The following is a 17,263-nucleotide window of genomic DNA, read 5'->3' as shown; positions in this document are numbered from 1 at the left end:
TCAAGCTAGTGGTTATTGACGTAAATGGCAGTGTTATAATGTTTCATGTACTGCAAATGTCACCACATAATGCGCTCTTAATTAGATTTGGTTGAAATACATTACAGTCACCCGATGAAAAAGTGTGCAAAGAGCATTAAAGAAACAAAAGGTTCATAACAGTAACAGGACATATCGAATTGTTTCAGTCCTCCACAGAGATTGCCAATGTATTAATGGAAATTCTAAAATATCTGCCCAACTGCCGTGACATTGCCTCACCGCAATGCCGTGACTCGGATTCGAACCGAGGTTGCTGCGGCCACAACGCAGAGTACTAACCACTATACGATCACGGCGAGCTACTTGGGCTACTACAATGTGACGTTCCACCTCTATCATAAGCTGTAATCCATCTGTGATGTCATGACTCATGTTTGAATTAAAGGTTGGTTGTGATGTTATCCATGAGAATAAGTGGACACCTGATCCCCAGTCACTTATTTAAGATCTCAATAATCAAGTCAGAATCCAAATGAAAGTCATCAAAGTGGAGCCAATTAGAAATAATATAGTTACACAAACCTGGCAATGGTGCGGCAGCCAGGGCCGATAATGGCCCGCCAGCCTGAGAGCAGGAAAGTGTGAGAGCAGTGATGGTCTTGTGAGAGTTTACAGCTGTTATTGACCCTGTCCCCTTCCATTGCAGAGTTTTCTCCCTATAAGAAGTGCAGAGGCTCCCTCCGGGGTGCTAATAGTACATTTCTTTTTTTGCGCAGGAGAAGTGCTCTTCACCAATTGCACGTGCCAAATCACCCGAAGGCCACCACCATAAAATTCAGGCATTCATGTTCATGCGTCCTCCATGTTATGTCCTTATAAAGGGATGCATGTTCATGATGACTCCATGTCACACCTGCATACAAGGATGTATGTTCATGCCGCCTCGTTCTCTTGGCTTCATACAGGGATTTTATCTCCTCCCTGTCTCACCCTCATGCAGGGATGCATGACCAATGCTCCTTCCCTTCTCGCCCGCATACATGGATGCACGTTCATGTCTCCTCGTTCTCTCGGCTTCATACAGGGATTTTATCTCCTCCCTGTCTCACCCTCAGGAAGGGATGCATGACCAATGCTCCTTCCCGTCTCGCCCGCATACATGGATGCACGTTCACGCCTCCTCCTTCTCTCGGCTTCATACGGGGATCATATCTCCTCCCTGTCTCACCCTCATGCAGGGATGCATGACCAATGCTCCTTCCTGTCTCGCCCGCATACATGGATGCACGTTCACGCCTCCTCCTTCTCTCGGCTTCATACAGGGATCATATCTCCTCCCTGTCTCACCCTCATGCAGGCATGCATGACCAATGCTCCTTCCCTTCTCGCCTGCATACATGGATGCACGTTCACGCCTCCTCCTTCTCTCGGCTTCATACGGGGATCATATCTCCTCCCTGTCTCACCCTCATGCAGGGATGCATGACCAATGCTCCTTCCTGTCTCGCCCGCATACATGGCTGCACGTTCACGCCTCCTCCTTCTCTCGGCTTCATACGGGGATCATATCTCCTCCCTGTCTCACCCTCATGCAGGGATGCATGACCAATGCTCCTTCCCTTCTCGCCTGCATACATGGATGCACGTTCACGCCTCCTCCTTCTCTCGGCTTCATACGGGGATCATATCTCCTCAATGTCTCACCCTCACTTCCAACATGTGTAACTTCTTGTTCTCTTTGACGTCTGGGGCATGGGTGGCTACTGCACAGCTCTAGATGTCGCCCACCTGCAAGGTGCTATTGAAAGCACTTTTCCACATTGGACGTGCTATATTAACCCCCTCTCCCCAAATACAATAAAAATAAAGAAATATATGTGCTTCCATAATGTCTACCTTCTAATGTTTCATATGTGTAAGCACATTGTCCTCCTCCTGACCACATTCTAAAACTATGTGCAAATTGTTCCTTCCATAAACTGTAACTTCCTTGGCCCTTTATTTATAATGACTGTTATACTCTCTCTCTTTCCGCCACAGTATAAAAAAGCCTAGCACACCTCATGATTGGACTAAGAAATTCCTGTCATTTAGTTGGAAATGATTTTCCCATTATCCCCAAAAACTCCTCACTGTGTCTAAGAACGCTTTTTTTCACAGGACAATACAGATCAGATTGACTTGAAAGGTCCTTTCACGCGACTACAGAATGCCTCTCATTCCACTAAAAGATACTCCAGTGCCTACAATAGCCTAGGACTAGACTATGAGTCCCAATGTAGAAAGACCACAAGTCCACAGATATGCCTGTTTATTTAAACATCTGTATTATCATCAGCGTGTGACTGTAAAGGCGGGACCTCGCGCTCTCTGTAACGCGCTCCATTGGCAACATCAGTTAAATGTCGTTGGTTCAATCCCTCGCGGATGTTGTTTTTATTCCCATTTGTAACTGGGAAATACTGTCGCTGCAATACATATGTCTTAATCAAGCTAGTGGTTATTGACGTAAATGGCAGTGTTATAATGTTTCATGTACTGCAAATGTCACCACATAATGCGCTCTTAATTAGATTTGGTTGAAATACATTACAGTCACCCGATGAAAAAGTGTGCAAAGAGCATTAAAGAAACAAAAGGTTCATAACAGTAACAGGACATATCGAATTGTTTCAGTCCTCCACAGAGATTGCCAATGTATTAATGGAAATTCTAAAATATCTGCCCAACTGCCGTGACATTGCCACACCGCAATGCCGTGACTCGGATTCGAACCGAGGTTGCTGCGGCCACAACGCAGAGTACTAACCACTATACGATCACGGCGAGCTACTTGGGCTACTACAATGTGACGTTCCACCTCTATCATAAGCTGTAATCCATCTGTGATGTCATGACTCATGTTTGAATTAAAGGTTGGTTGTGATGTTATCCATGAGAATAAGTGGACACCTGATCCCCAGTCACTTATTTAAGATCTCAATAATCAAGTCAGAATCCAAATGAAAGTCATCAAAGTGGAGCCAATTAGAAATAATATAGTTACACAAACCTGGCAATGGTGCGGCAGCCAGGGCCGATAATGGCCCGCCAGCCTGAGAGCAGGAAAGTGTGAGAGCAGTGATGGTCTTGTGAGAGTTTACAGCTGTTATTGACCCTGTCCCCTTCCATTGCAGAGTTTTCTCCCTATAAGAAGTGCAGAGGCTCCCTCCGGGGTGCTAATAGTACATTTCTTTTTTTGCGCAGGAGAAGTGCTCTTCACCAATTGCACGTGCCAAATCACCCGAAGGCCACCACCATAAAATTCAGGCATTCATGTTCATGCGTCCTCCATGTTATGTCCTTATAAAGGGATGCATGTTCATGATGACTCCATGTCACACCTGCATACAAGGATGTATGTTCATGCCGCCTCGTTCTCTTGGCTTCATACAGGGATTTTATCTCCTCCCTGTCTCACCCTCATGCAGGGATGCATGACCAATGCTCCTTCCCTTCTCTCCCGCATACATGGATGCACGTTCATGTCTCCTCGTTCTCTCGGCTTCATACAGGGATTTTATCTCCTCCCTGTCTCACCCTCAGGAAGGGATGCATGACCAATGCTCCTTCCCGTCTCGCCCGCATACATGGATGCACGTTCACGCCTCCTCCTTCTCTCGGCTTCATACGGGGATCATATCTCCTCCCTGTCTCACCCTCATGCAGGGATGCATGACCAATGCTCCTTCCTGTCTCGCCCGCATACATGGATGCACGTTCACGCCTCCTCCTTCTCTCGGCTTCATACAGGGATCATATCTCCTCCCTGTCTCACCCTCATGCAGGCATGCATGACCAATGCTCCTTCCCTTCTCGCCTGCATACATGGATGCACGTTCACGCCTCCTCCTTCTCTCGGCTTCATACGGGGATCATATCTCCTCCCTGTCTCACCCTCATGCAGGGATGCATGACCAATGCTCCTTCCTGTCTCGCCCGCATACATGGCTGCACGTTCACGCCTCCTCCTTCTCTCGGCTTCATACGGGGATCATATCTCCTCCCTGTCTCACCCTCATGCAGGGATGCATGACCAATGCTCCTTCCCTTCTCGCCTGCATACATGGATGCACGTTCACGCCTCCTCCTTCTCTCGGCTTCATACGGGGATCATATCTCCTCAATGTCTCACCCTCACTTCCAACATGTGTAACTTCGTGTTCTCTTTGACGTCTGGGGCATGGGTGGCTACTGCACAGCTCTAGATGTCGCCCACCTGCAAGGTGCTATTGAAAGCACTTTTCCACATTGGACGTGCTATATTAACCCCCTCTCCCCAAATACAATAAAAATAAAGAAATATATGTGCTTCCATAATGTCTACCTTCTAATGTTTCATATGTGTAAGCACATTGTCCTCCTCCTGACCACATTCTAAAACTATGTGCAAATTGTTCCTTCCATAAACTGTAACTTCCTTGGCCCTTTATTTATAATGACTGTTATACTCTCTCTCTTTCCGCCACAGTATAAAAAAGCCTAGCACACCTCATGATTGGACTAAGAAATTCCTGTCATTTAGTTGGAAATGATTTTCCCATTATCCCCAAAAACTCCTCACTGTGTCTAAGAACGCTTTTTTTCACAGGACAATACAGATCAGATTGACTTGAAAGGTCCTTTCACGCGACTACAGAATGCCTCTCATTCCACTAAAAGATACTCCAGTGCCTACAATAGCCTAGGACTAGACTATGAGTCCCAATGTAGAAAGACCACAAGTCCACAGATATGCCTGTTTATTTAAACATCTGTATTATCATCAGCGTGTGACTGTAAAGGCGGGACCTCGCGCTCTCTGTAACGCGCTCCATTGGCAACATCAGTTAAATGTCGTTGGTTCAATCCCTCGCGGATGTTGTTTTTATTCCCATTTGTAACTGGGAAATACTGTCGCTGCAATACATATGTCTTAATCAAGCTAGTGGTTATTGACGTAAATGGCAGTGTTATAATGTTTCATGTACTGCAAATGTCACCACATAATGCGCTCTTAATTAGATTTGGTTGAAATACATTACAGTCACCCGATGAAAAAGTGTGCAAAGAGCATTAAAGAAACAAAAGGTTCATAACAGTAACAGGACATATCGAATTGTTTCAGTCCTCCACAGAGATTGCCAATGTATTAATGGAAATTCTAAAATATCTGCCCAACTGCCGTGACATTGCCACACCGCAATGCCGTGACTCGGATTCGAACCGAGGTTGCTGCGGCCACAACGCAGAGTACTAACCACTATACGATCACGGCGAGCTACTTGGGCTACTTCAATGTGACGTTCCACCTCTATCATAAGCTGTAATCCATCTGTGATGTCATGACTCATGTTTGAATTAAAGGTTGGTTGTGATGTTATCCATGAGAATAAGTGGACACCTGATCCCCAGTCACTTATTTAAGATCTCAATAATCAAGTCAGAATCCAAATGAAAGTCATCAAAGTGGAGCCAATTAGAAATAATATAGTTACACAAACCTGGCAATGGTGCGGCAGCCAGGGCCGATAATGGCCCGCCAGCCTGAGAGCAGGAAAGTGTGAGAGCAGTGATGGTCTTGTGAGAGTTTACAGCTGTTATTGACCCTGTCCCCTTCCATTGCAGAGTTTTCTCCCTATAAGAAGTGCAGAGGCTCCCTCCGGGGTGCTAATAGTACATTTCTTTTTTTGCGCAGGAGAAGTGCTCTTCACCAATTGCACGTGCCAAATCACCCGAAGGCCACCACCATAAAATTCAGGCATTCATGTTCATGCGTCCTCCATGTTATGTCCTTATAAAGGGATGCATGTTCATGATGACTCCATGTCACACCTGCATACAAGGATGTATGTTCATGCCGCCTCGTTCTCTTGGCTTCATACAGGGATTTTATCTCCTCCCTGTCTCACCCTCATGCAGGGATGCATGACCAATGCTCCTTCCCTTCTCGCCCGCATACATGGATGCACGTTCATGTCTCCTCGTTCTCTCGGCTTCATACAGGGATTTTATCTCCTCCCTGTCTCACCCTCAGGAAGGGATGCATGACCAATGCTCCTTCCCGTCTCGCCCGCATACATGGATGCACGTTCACGCCTCCTCCTTCTCTCGGCTTCATACGGGGATCATATCTCCTCCCTGTCTCACCCTCATGCAGGGATGCATGACCAATGCTCCTTCCTGTCTCGCCCGCATACATGGATGCACGTTCACGCCTCCTCCTTCTCTCGGCTTCATACAGGGATCATATCTCCTCCCTGTCTCACCCTCATGCAGGCATGCATGACCAATGCTCCTTCCCTTCTCGCCTGCATACATGGATGCACGTTCACGCCTCCTCCTTCTCTCGGCTTCATACGGGGATCATATCTCCTCCCTGTCTCACCCTCATGCAGGGATGCATGACCAATGCTCCTTCCTGTCTCGCCCGCATACATGGCTGCACGTTCACGCCTCCTCCTTCTCTCGGCTTCATACGGGGATCATATCTCCTCCCTGTCTCACCCTCATGCAGGGATGCATGACCAATGCTCCTTCCCTTCTCGCCTGCATACATGGATGCACGTTCACGCCTCCTCCTTCTCTCGGCTTCATACGGGGATCATATCTCCTCAATGTCTCACCCTCACTTCCAACATGTGTAACTTCTTGTTCTCTTTGACGTCTGGGGCATGGGTGGCTACTGCACAGCTCTAGATGTCGCCCACCTGCAAGGTGCTATTGAAAGCACTTTTCCACATTGGACGTGCTATATTAACCCCCTCTCCCCAAATACAATAAAAATAAAGAAATATATGTGCTTCCATAATGTCTACCTTCTAATGTTTCATATGTGTAAGCACATTGTCCTCCTCCTGACCACATTCTAAAACTATGTGCAAATTGTTCCTTCCATAAACTGTAACTTCCTTGGCCCTTTATTTATAATGACTGTTATACTCTCTCTCTTTCCGCCACAGTATAAAAAAGCCTAGCACACCTCATGATTGGACTAAGAAATTCCTGTCATTTAGTTGGAAATGATTTTCCCATTATCCCCAAAAACTCCTCACTGTGTCTAAGAACGCTTTTTTTCACAGGACAATACAGATCAGATTGACTTGAAAGGTCCTTTCACGCGACTACAGAATGCCTCTCATTCCACTAAAAGATACTCCAGTGCCTACAATAGCCTAGGACTAGACTATGAGTCCCAATGTAGAAAGACCACAAGTCCACAGATATGCCTGTTTATTTAAACATCTGTATTATCATCAGCGTGTGACTGTAAAGGCGGGACCTCGCGCTCTCTGTAACGCGCTCCATTGGCAACATCAGTTAAATGTCGTTGGTTCAATCCCTCGCGGATGTTGTTTTTATTCCCATTTGTAACTGGGAAATACTGTCGCTGCAATACATATGTCTTAATCAAGCTAGTGGTTATTGACGTAAATGGCAGTGTTATAATGTTTCATGTACTGCAAATGTCACCACATAATGCGCTCTTAATTAGATTTGGTTGAAATACATTACAGTCACCCGATGAAAAAGTGTGCAAAGAGCATTAAAGAAACAAAAGGTTCATAACAGTAACAGGACATATCGAATTGTTTCAGTCCTCCACAGAGATTGCCAATGTATTAATGGAAATTCTAAAATATCTGCCCAACTGCCGTGACATTGCCACACCGCAATGCCGTGACTCGGATTCGAACCGAGGTTGCTGCGGCCACAACGCAGAGTACTAACCACTATACGATCACGGCGAGCTACTTGGGCTACTTCAATGTGACGTTCCACCTCTATCATAAGCTGTAATCCATCTGTGATGTCATGACTCATGTTTGAATTAAAGGTTGGTTGTGATGTTATCCATGAGAATAAGTGGACACCTGATCCCCAGTCACTTATTTAAGATCTCAATAATCAAGTCAGAATCCAAATGAAAGTCATCAAAGTGGAGCCAATTAGAAATAATATAGTTACACAAACCTGGCAATGGTGCGGCAGCCAGGGCCGATAATGGCCCGCCAGCCTGAGAGCAGGAAAGTGTGAGAGCAGTGATGGTCTTGTGAGAGTTTACAGCTGTTATTGACCCTGTCCCCTTCCATTGCAGAGTTTTCTCCCTATAAGAAGTGCAGAGGCTCCCTCCGGGGTGCTAATAGTACATTTCTTTTTTTGCGCAGGAGAAGTGCTCTTCACCAATTGCACGTGCCAAATCACCCGAAGGCCACCACCATAAAATTCAGGCATTCATGTTCATGCGTCCTCCATGTTATGTCCTTATAAAGGGATGCATGTTCATGATGACTCCATGTCACACCTGCATACAAGGATGTATGTTCATGCCGCCTCGTTCTCTTGGCTTCATACAGGGATTTTATCTCCTCCCTGTCTCACCCTCATGCAGGGATGCATGACCAATGCTCCTTCCCTTCTCGCCCGCATACATGGATGCACGTTCATGTCTCCTCGTTCTCTCGGCTTCATACAGGGATTTTATCTCCTCCCTGTCTCACCCTCAGGAAGGGATGCATGACCAATGCTCCTTCCCGTCTCGCCCGCATACATGGATGCACGTTCACGCCTCCTCCTTCTCTCGGCTTCATACGGGGATCATATCTCCTCCCTGTCTCACCCTCATGCAGGGATGCATGACCAATGCTCCTTCCTGTCTCGCCCGCATACATGGATGCACGTTCACGCCTCCTCCTTCTCTCGGCTTCATACAGGGATCATATCTCCTCCCTGTCTCACCCTCATGCAGGCATGCATGACCAATGCTCCTTCCCTTCTCGCCTGCATACATGGATGCACGTTCACGCCTCCTCCTTCTCTCGGCTTCATACGGGGATCATATCTCCTCCCTGTCTCACCCTCATGCAGGGATGCATGACCAATGCTCCTTCCTGTCTCGCCCGCATACATGGCTGCACGTTCACGCCTCCTCCTTCTCTCGGCTTCATACGGGGATCATATCTCCTCCCTGTCTCACCCTCATGCAGGGATGCATGACCAATGCTCCTTCCCTTCTCGCCTGCATACATGGATGCACGTTCACGCCTCCTCCTTCTCTCGGCTTCATACGGGGATCATATCTCCTCAATGTCTCACCCTCACTTCCAACATGTGTAACTTCTTGTTCTCTTTGACGTCTGGGGCATGGGTGGCTACTGCACAGCTCTAGATGTCGCCCACCTGCAAGGTGCTATTGAAAGCACTTTTCCACATTGGACGTGCTATATTAACCCCCTCTCCCCAAATACAATAAAAATAAAGAAATATATGTGCTTCCATAATGTCTACCTTCTAATGTTTCATATGTGTAAGCACATTGTCCTCCTCCTGACCACATTCTAAAACTATGTGCAAATTGTTCCTTCCATAAACTGTAACTTCCTTGGCCCTTTATTTATAATGACTGTTATACTCTCTCTCTTTCCGCCACAGTATAAAAAAGCCTAGCACACCTCATGATTGGACTAAGAAATTCCTGTCATTTAGTTGGAAATGATTTTCCCATTATCCCCAAAAACTCCTCACTGTGTCTAAGAACGCTTTTTTTCACAGGACAATACAGATCAGATTGACTTGAAAGGTCCTTTCACGCGACTACAGAATGCCTCTCATTCCACTAAAAGATACTCCAGTGCCTACAATAGCCTAGGACAAGACTATGAGTCCCAATGTAGAAAGACCACAAGTCCACAGATATGCCTGTTTATTTAAACATCTGTATTATCATCAGCGTGTGACTGTAAAGGCGGGACCTCGCGCTCTCTGTAACGCGCTCCATTGGCAACATCAGTTAAATGTCGTTGGTTCAATCCCTCGCGGATGTTGTTTTTATTCCCATTTGTAACTGGGAAATACTGTCGCTGCAATACATATGTCTTAATCAAGCTAGTGGTTATTGACGTAAATGGCAGTGTTATAATGTTTCATGTACTGCAAATGTCACCACATAATGCGCTCTTAATTAGATTTGGTTGAAATACATTACAGTCACCCGATGAAAAAGTGTGCAAAGAGCATTAAAGAAACAAAAGGTTCATAACAGTAACAGGACATATCGAATTGTTTCAGTCCTCCACAGAGATTGCCAATGTATTAATGGAAATTCTAAAATATCTGCCCAACTGCCGTGACATTGCCTCACCGCAATGCCGTGACTCGGATTCGAACCGAGGTTGCTGCGGCCACAACGCAGAGTACTAACCACTATACGATCACTGCGAGCTACTTGGGCTACTACAATGTGACGTTCCACCTCTATCATAAGCTGTAATCCATCTGTGATGTCATGACTCATGTTTGAATTAAAGGTTGGTTGTGATGTTATCCATGAGAATAAGTGGACACCTGATCCCCAGTCACTTATTTAAGATCTCAATAATCAAGTCAGAATCCAAATGAAAGTCATCAAAGTGGAGCCAATTAGAAATAATATAGTTACACAAACCTGGCAATGGTGCGGCAGCCAGGGCCGATAATGGCCCGCCAGCCTGAGAGCAGGAAAGTGTGAGAGCAGTGATGGTCTTGTGAGAGTTTACAGCTGTTATTGACCCTGTCCCCTTCCATTGCAGAGTTTTCTCCCTATAAGAAGTGCAGAGGCTCCCTCCGGGGTGCTAATAGTACATTTCTTTTTTTGCGCAGGAGAAGTGCTCTTCACCAATTGCACGTGCCAAATCACCCGAAGGCCACCACCATAAAATTCAGGCATTCATGTTCATGCGTCCTCCATGTTATGTCCTTATAAAGGGATGCATGTTCATGATGACTCCATGTCACACCTGCATACAAGGATGTATGTTCATGCCGCCTCGTTCTCTTGGCTTCATACAGGGATTTTATCTCCTCCCTGTCTCACCCTCATGCAGGGATGCATGACCAATGCTCCTTCCCTTCTCGCCCGCATACATGGATGCACGTTCATGTCTCCTCGTTCTCTCGGCTTCATACAGGGATTTTATCTCCTCCCTGTCTCACCCTCAGGAAGGGATGCATGACCAATGCTCCTTCCCGTCTCGCCCGCATACATGGATGCACGTTCACGCCTCCTCCTTCTCTCGGCTTCATACGGGGATCATATCTCCTCCCTGTCTCACCCTCATGCAGGGATGCATGACCAATGCTCCTTCCTGTCTCGCCCGCATACATGGATGCACGTTCACGCCTCCTCCTTCTCTCGGCTTCATACAGGGATCATATCTCCTCCCTGTCTCACCCTCATGCAGGCATGCATGACCAATGCTCCTTCCCTTCTCGCCTGCATACATGGATGCACGTTCACGCCTCCTCCTTCTCTCGGCTTCATACGGGGATCATATCTCCTCCCTGTCTCACCCTCATGCAGGGATGCATGACCAATGCTCCTTCCTGTCTCGCCCGCATACATGGCTGCACGTTCACGCCTCCTCCTTCTCTCGGCTTCATACGGGGATCATATCTCCTCCCTGTCTCACCCTCATGCAGGGATGCATGACCAATGCTCCTTCCCTTCTCGCCTGCATACATGGATGCACGTTCACGCCTCCTCCTTCTCTCGGCTTCATACGGGGATCATATCTCCTCAATGTCTCACCCTCACTTCCAACATGTGTAACTTCTTGTTCTCTTTGACGTCTGGGGCATGGGTGGCTACTGCACAGCTCTAGATGTCGCCCACCTGCAAGGTGCTATTGAAAGCACTTTTCCACATTGGACGTGCTATATTAACCCCCTCTCCCCAAATACAATAAAAATAAAGAAATATATGTGCTTCCATAATGTCTACCTTCTAATGTTTCATATGTGTAAGCACATTGTCCTCCTCCTGACCACATTCTAAAACTATGTGCAAATTGTTCCTTCCATAAACTGTAACTTCCTTGGCCCTTTATTTATAATGACTGTTATACTCTCTCTCTTTCCGCCACAGTATAAAAAAGCCTAGCACACCTCATGATTGGACTAAGAAATTCCTGTCATTTAGTTGGAAATGATTTTCCCATTATCCCCAAAAACTCCTCACTGTGTCTAAGAACGCTTTTTTTCACAGGACAATACAGATCAGATTGACTTGAAAGGTCCTTTCACGCGACTACAGAATGCCTCTCATTCCACTAAAAGATACTCCAGTGCCTACAATAGCCTAGGACTAGACTATGAGTCCCAATGTAGAAAGACCACAAGTCCACAGATATGCCTGTTTATTTAAACATCTGTATTATCATCAGCGTGTGACTGTAAAGGCGGGACCTCGCGCTCTCTGTAACGCGCTCCATTGGCAACATCAGTTAAATGTCGTTGGTTCAATCCCTCGCGGATGTTGTTTTTATTCCCATTTGTAACTGGGAAATACTGTCGCTGCAATACATATGTCTTAATCAAGCTAGTGGTTATTGACGTAAATGGCAGTGTTATAATGTTTCATGTACTGCAAATGTCACCACATAATGCGCTCTTAATTAGATTTGGTTGAAATACATTACAGTCACCCGATGAAAAAGTGTGCAAAGAGCATTAAAGAAACAAAAGGTTCATAACAGTAACAGGACATATCGAATTGTTTCAGTCCTCCACAGAGATTGCCAATGTATTAATGGAAATTCTAAAATATCTGCCCAACTGCCGTGACATTGCCTCACCGCAATGCCGTGACTCGGAGTCGAACCGAGGTTGCTGCGGCCACAACGCAGAGTACTAACCACTATACGATCACAGCGAGCTGCTTGGGCTACTACAATGTGACGTTCCACCTCTATCATAAGCTGTAATCCATCTGTGATGTCATGACTCATGTTTGAATTAAAGGTTGGTTGTGATGTTATCCATGAGAATAAGTGGACACCTGATCCCCAGTCACTTATTTAAGATCTCAATAATCAAGTCAGAATCCAAATGAAAGTCATCAAAGTGGAGCCAATTAGAAATAATATAGTTACACAAACCTGGCAATGGTGCGGCAGCCAGGGCCGATAATGGCCCGCCAGCCTGAGAGCAGGAAAGTGTGAGAGCAGTGATGGTCTTGTGAGAGTTTACAGCTGTTATTGACCCTGTCCCCTTCCATTGCAGAGTTTTCTCCCTATAAGAAGTGCAGAGGCTCCCTCCGGGGTGCTAATAGTACATTTCTTTTTTTGCGCAGGAGAAGTGCTCTTCACCAATTGCACGTGCCAAATCACCTGAAGGCCACCACCATAAAATTCAGGCATTCATGTTCATGCGTCCTCCATGTTATGTCCTTATAAAGGGATGCATGTTCATGATGACTCCATGTCACACCTGCATACAAGGATGTATGTTCATGCCGCCTCGTTCTCTTGGCTTCATACAGGGATTTTATCTCCTCCCTGTCTCACCCTCATGCAGGGATGCATGACCAATGCTCCTTCCCTTCTCGCCCGCATACATGGATGCACGTTCATGTCTCCTCGTTCTCTCGGCTTCATACAGGGATTTTATCTCCTCCCTGTCTCACCCTCAGGAAGGGATGCATGACCAATGCTCCTTCCCGTCTCGCCCGCATACATGGATGCACGTTCACGCCTCCTCCTTCTCTCGGCTTCATACGGGGATCATATCTCCTCCCTGTCTCACCCTCATGCAGGGATGCATGACCAATGCTCCTTCCTGTCTCGCCCGCATACATGGATGCACGTTCACGCCTCCTCCTTCTCTCGGCTTCATACAGGGATCATATCTCCTCCCTGTCTCACCCTCATGCAGGCATGCATGACCAATGCTCCTTCCCTTCTCGCCTGCATACATGGATGCACGTTCACGCCTCCTCCTTCTCTCGGCTTCATACGGGGATCATATCTCCTCCCTGTCTCACCCTCATGCAGGGATGCATGACCAATGCTCCTTCCTGTCCCGCCCGCATACATGGATGCACGTTCACGCCTCCTCCTTCTCTCGGCTTCATACGGGGATCATATCTCCTCCCTGTCTCACCCTCATGCAGGGATGCATGACCAATGCTCCTTCCCTTCTCGCCTGCATACATGGATGCACGTTCACGCCTCCTCCTTCTCTCGGCTTCATACGGGGATCATATCTCCTCAATGTCTCACCCTCACTTCCAACATGTGTAACTTCTTGTTCTCTTTGACGTCTGGGGCATGGGTGGCTACTGCACAGCTCTAGATGTCGCCCACCTGCAAGGTGCTATTGAAAGCACTTTTCCACATTGGACGTGCTATATTAACCCCCTCTCCCCAAATACAATAAAAATAAAGAAATATATGTGCTTCCATAATGTCTACCTTCTAATGTTTCATATGTGTAAGCACATTGTCCTCCTCCTGACCACATTCTAAAACTATGTGCAAATTGTTCCTTCCATAAACTGTAACTTCCTTGGCCCTTTATTTATAATGACTGTTATACTCTCTCTCTTTCCGCCACAGTATAAAAAAGCCTAGCACACCTCATGATTGGACTAAGAAATTCCTGTCATTTAGTTGGAAATGATTTTCCCATTATCCCCAAAAACTCCTCACTGTGTCTAAGAACGCTTTTTTTCACAGGACAATACAGATCAGATTGACTTGAAAGGTCCTTTCACGCGACTACAGAATGCCTCTCATTCCACTAAAAGATACTCCAGTGCCTACAATAGCCTAGGACTAGACTATGAGTCCCAATGTAGAAAGACCACAAGTCCACAGATATGCCTGTTTATTTAAACATCTGTATTATCATCAGCGTGTGACTGTAAAGGCGGGACCTCGCGCTCTCTGTAACGCGCTCCATTGGCAACATCAGTTAAATGTCGTTGGTTCAATCCCTCGCGGATGTTGTTTTTATTCCCATTTGTAACTGGGAAATACTGTCGCTGCAATACATATGTCTTAATCAAGCTAGTGGTTATTGACGTAAATGGCAGTGTTATAATGTTTCATGTACTGCAAATGTCACCACATAATGCGCTCTTAATTGGATTTGGTTGAAATACATTACAGTCACCCGATGAAAAAGTGTGCAAAGAGCATTAAAGAAACAAAAGGTTCATAACAGTAACAGGACATATCGAATTGTTTCAGTCCTCCACAGAGATTGCCAATGTATTAATGGAAATTCTAAAATATCTGCCCAACTGCCGTGACATTGCCTCACCGCAATGCCGTGACTCGGATTCGAACCGAGGTTGCTGCGGCCACAACGCAGAGTACTAACCACTATACGATCACGGCGAGCTACTTGGGCTACTACAATGTGACGTTCCACCTCTATCATAAGCTGTAATCCATCTGTGATGTCATGACTCATGTTTGAATTAAAGGTTGGTTGTGATGTTATCCATGAGAATAAGTGGACACCTGATCCCCAGTCACTTATTTAAGATCTCAATAATCAAGTCAGAATCCAAATGAAAGTCATCAAAGTGGAGCCAATTAGAAATAATATAGTTACACAAACCTGGCAATGGTGCGGCAGCCAGGGCCGATAATGGCCCGCCAGCCTGAGAGCAGGAAAGTGTGAGAGCAGTGATGGTCTTGTGAGAGTTTACAGCTGTTATTGACCCTGTCCCCTTCCATTGCAGAGTTTTCTCCCTATAAGAAGTGCAGAGGCTCCCTCCGGGGTGCTAATAGTACATTTCTTTTTTTGCGCAGGAGAAGTGCTCTTCACCAATTGCACGTGCCAAATCACCCGAAGGCCACCACCATAAAATTCAGGCATTCATGTTCATGCGTCCTCCATGTTATGTCCTTATAAAGGGATGCATGTTCATGATGACTCCATGTCACACCTGCATACAAGGATGTATGTTCATGCCGCCTCGTTCTCTTGGCTTCATACAGGGATTTTATCTCCTCCCTGTCTCACCCTCATGCAGGGATGCATGACCAATGCTCCTTCCCTTCTCGCCCGCATACATGGATGCACGTTCATGTCTCCTCGTTCTCTCGGCTTCATACAGGGATTTTATCTCCTCCCTGTCTCACCCTCAGGAAGGGATGCATGACCAATGCTCCTTCCCGTCTCGCCCGCATACATGGATGCACGTTCACGCCTCCTCCTTCTCTCGGCTTCATACGGGGATCATATCTCCTCCCTGTCTCACCCTCATGCAGGGATGCATGACCAATGCTCCTTCCTGTCTCGCCCGCATACATGGATGCACGTTCACGCCTCCTCCTTCTCTCGGCTTCATACAGGGATCATATCTCCTCCCTGTCTCACCCTCATGCAGGCATGCATGACCAATGCTCCTTCCCTTCTCGCCTGCATACATGGATGCACGTTCACGCCTCCTCCTTCTCTCGGCTTCATACGGGGATCATATCTCCTCCCTGTCTCACCCTCATGCAGGGATGCATGACCAATGCTCCTTCCTGTCTCGCCCGCATACATGGCTGCACGTTCACGCCTCCTCCTTCTCTCGGCTTCATACGGGGATCATATCTCCTCCCTGTCTCACCCTCATGCAGGGATGCATGACCAATGCTCCTTCCCTTCTCGCCTGCATACATGGATGCACGTTCACGCCTCCTCCTTCTCTCGGCTTCATACGGGGATCATATCTCCTCAATGTCTCACCCTCACTTCCAACATGTGTAACTTCTTGTTCTCTTTGACGTCTGGGGCATGGGTGGCTACTGCACAGCTCTAGATGTCGCCCACCTGCAAGGTGCTATTGAAAGCACTTTTCCACATTGGACGTGCTATATTAACCCCCTCTCCCCAAATACAATAAAAATAAAGAAATATATGTGCTTCCATAATGTCTACCTTCTAATGTTTCATATGTGTAAGCACATTGTCCTCCTCCTGACCACATTCTAAAACTATGTGCAAATTGTTCCTTCCATAAACTGTAACTTCCTTGGCCCTTTATTTATAATGACTGTTATACTCTCTCTCTTTCCGCCACAGTATAAAAAAGCCTAGCACACCTCATGATTGGACTAAGAAATTCCTGTCATTTAGTTGGAAATGATTTTCCCATTATCCCCAAAAACTCCTCATTGTGTCTAAGAACGCTTTTTTTCACAGGACAATACAGATCAGATTGACTTGAAAGGTCCTTTCACGCGACTACAGAATGCCTCTCATTCCACTAAAAGATACTCCAGTGCCTACAATAGCCTAGGACTAGACTATGAGTCCCAATGTAGAAAGACCACAAGTCCACAGATATGCCTGTTTATTTAAACATCTGTATTATCATCAGCGTGTGACTGTAAAGGCGGGACCTCGCGCTCTCTGTAACGCGCTCCATTGGCAACATCAGTTAAATGTCGTTGGTTCAATCCCTCGCGGATGTTGTTTTTATTCCCATTTGTAACTGGGAAAT

At 46.4% G+C, this 17,263-nt stretch overlaps 5 non-coding genes across 5 annotated transcripts; all 5 read right to left on the bottom strand.

The window, feature by feature from the left end:
• Positions 1 to 266: 266 nt before the first annotated feature.
• Positions 267 to 338, bottom strand: TRNAH-GUG (transfer RNA histidin (anticodon GUG)). The gene has a single exon. It is a non-coding gene; the product is annotated as a tRNA-His (tRNA).
• A 2,398-nt stretch (positions 339 to 2,736) lies between these two features.
• TRNAH-GUG (transfer RNA histidin (anticodon GUG)) lies at positions 2,737 to 2,808 on the bottom strand. The gene has a single exon. It is a non-coding gene; the product is annotated as a tRNA-His (tRNA).
• A 2,398-nt stretch (positions 2,809 to 5,206) lies between these two features.
• Positions 5,207 to 5,278, bottom strand: TRNAH-GUG (transfer RNA histidin (anticodon GUG)). Its single transcript has one exon. It is a non-coding gene; the product is annotated as a tRNA-His (tRNA).
• Positions 5,279 to 7,676: 2,398 nt separating this feature from the next.
• On the bottom strand, positions 7,677 to 7,748 carry TRNAH-GUG (transfer RNA histidin (anticodon GUG)). Its single transcript has one exon. It is a non-coding gene; the product is annotated as a tRNA-His (tRNA).
• Positions 7,749 to 15,086: 7,338 nt separating this feature from the next.
• TRNAH-GUG (transfer RNA histidin (anticodon GUG)) lies at positions 15,087 to 15,158 on the bottom strand. The gene has a single exon. It is a non-coding gene; the product is annotated as a tRNA-His (tRNA).
• Positions 15,159 to 17,263: the final 2,105 nt, after the last annotated feature.

This window comes from Ambystoma mexicanum (genome assembly GCF_040938575.1).
Source record: "Ambystoma mexicanum isolate Mex_15411 chromosome 12 unlocalized genomic scaffold, UKY_AmexF1_1 Mex_chr12_unloc.1, whole genome shotgun sequence".
Classification (NCBI taxonomy): domain Eukaryota; kingdom Metazoa; phylum Chordata; class Amphibia; order Caudata; family Ambystomatidae; genus Ambystoma; species Ambystoma mexicanum.
The sequence above is the reverse complement of the archived record's forward strand: the minus strand, read 5'-3'. Positions and strand labels throughout refer to the sequence as shown.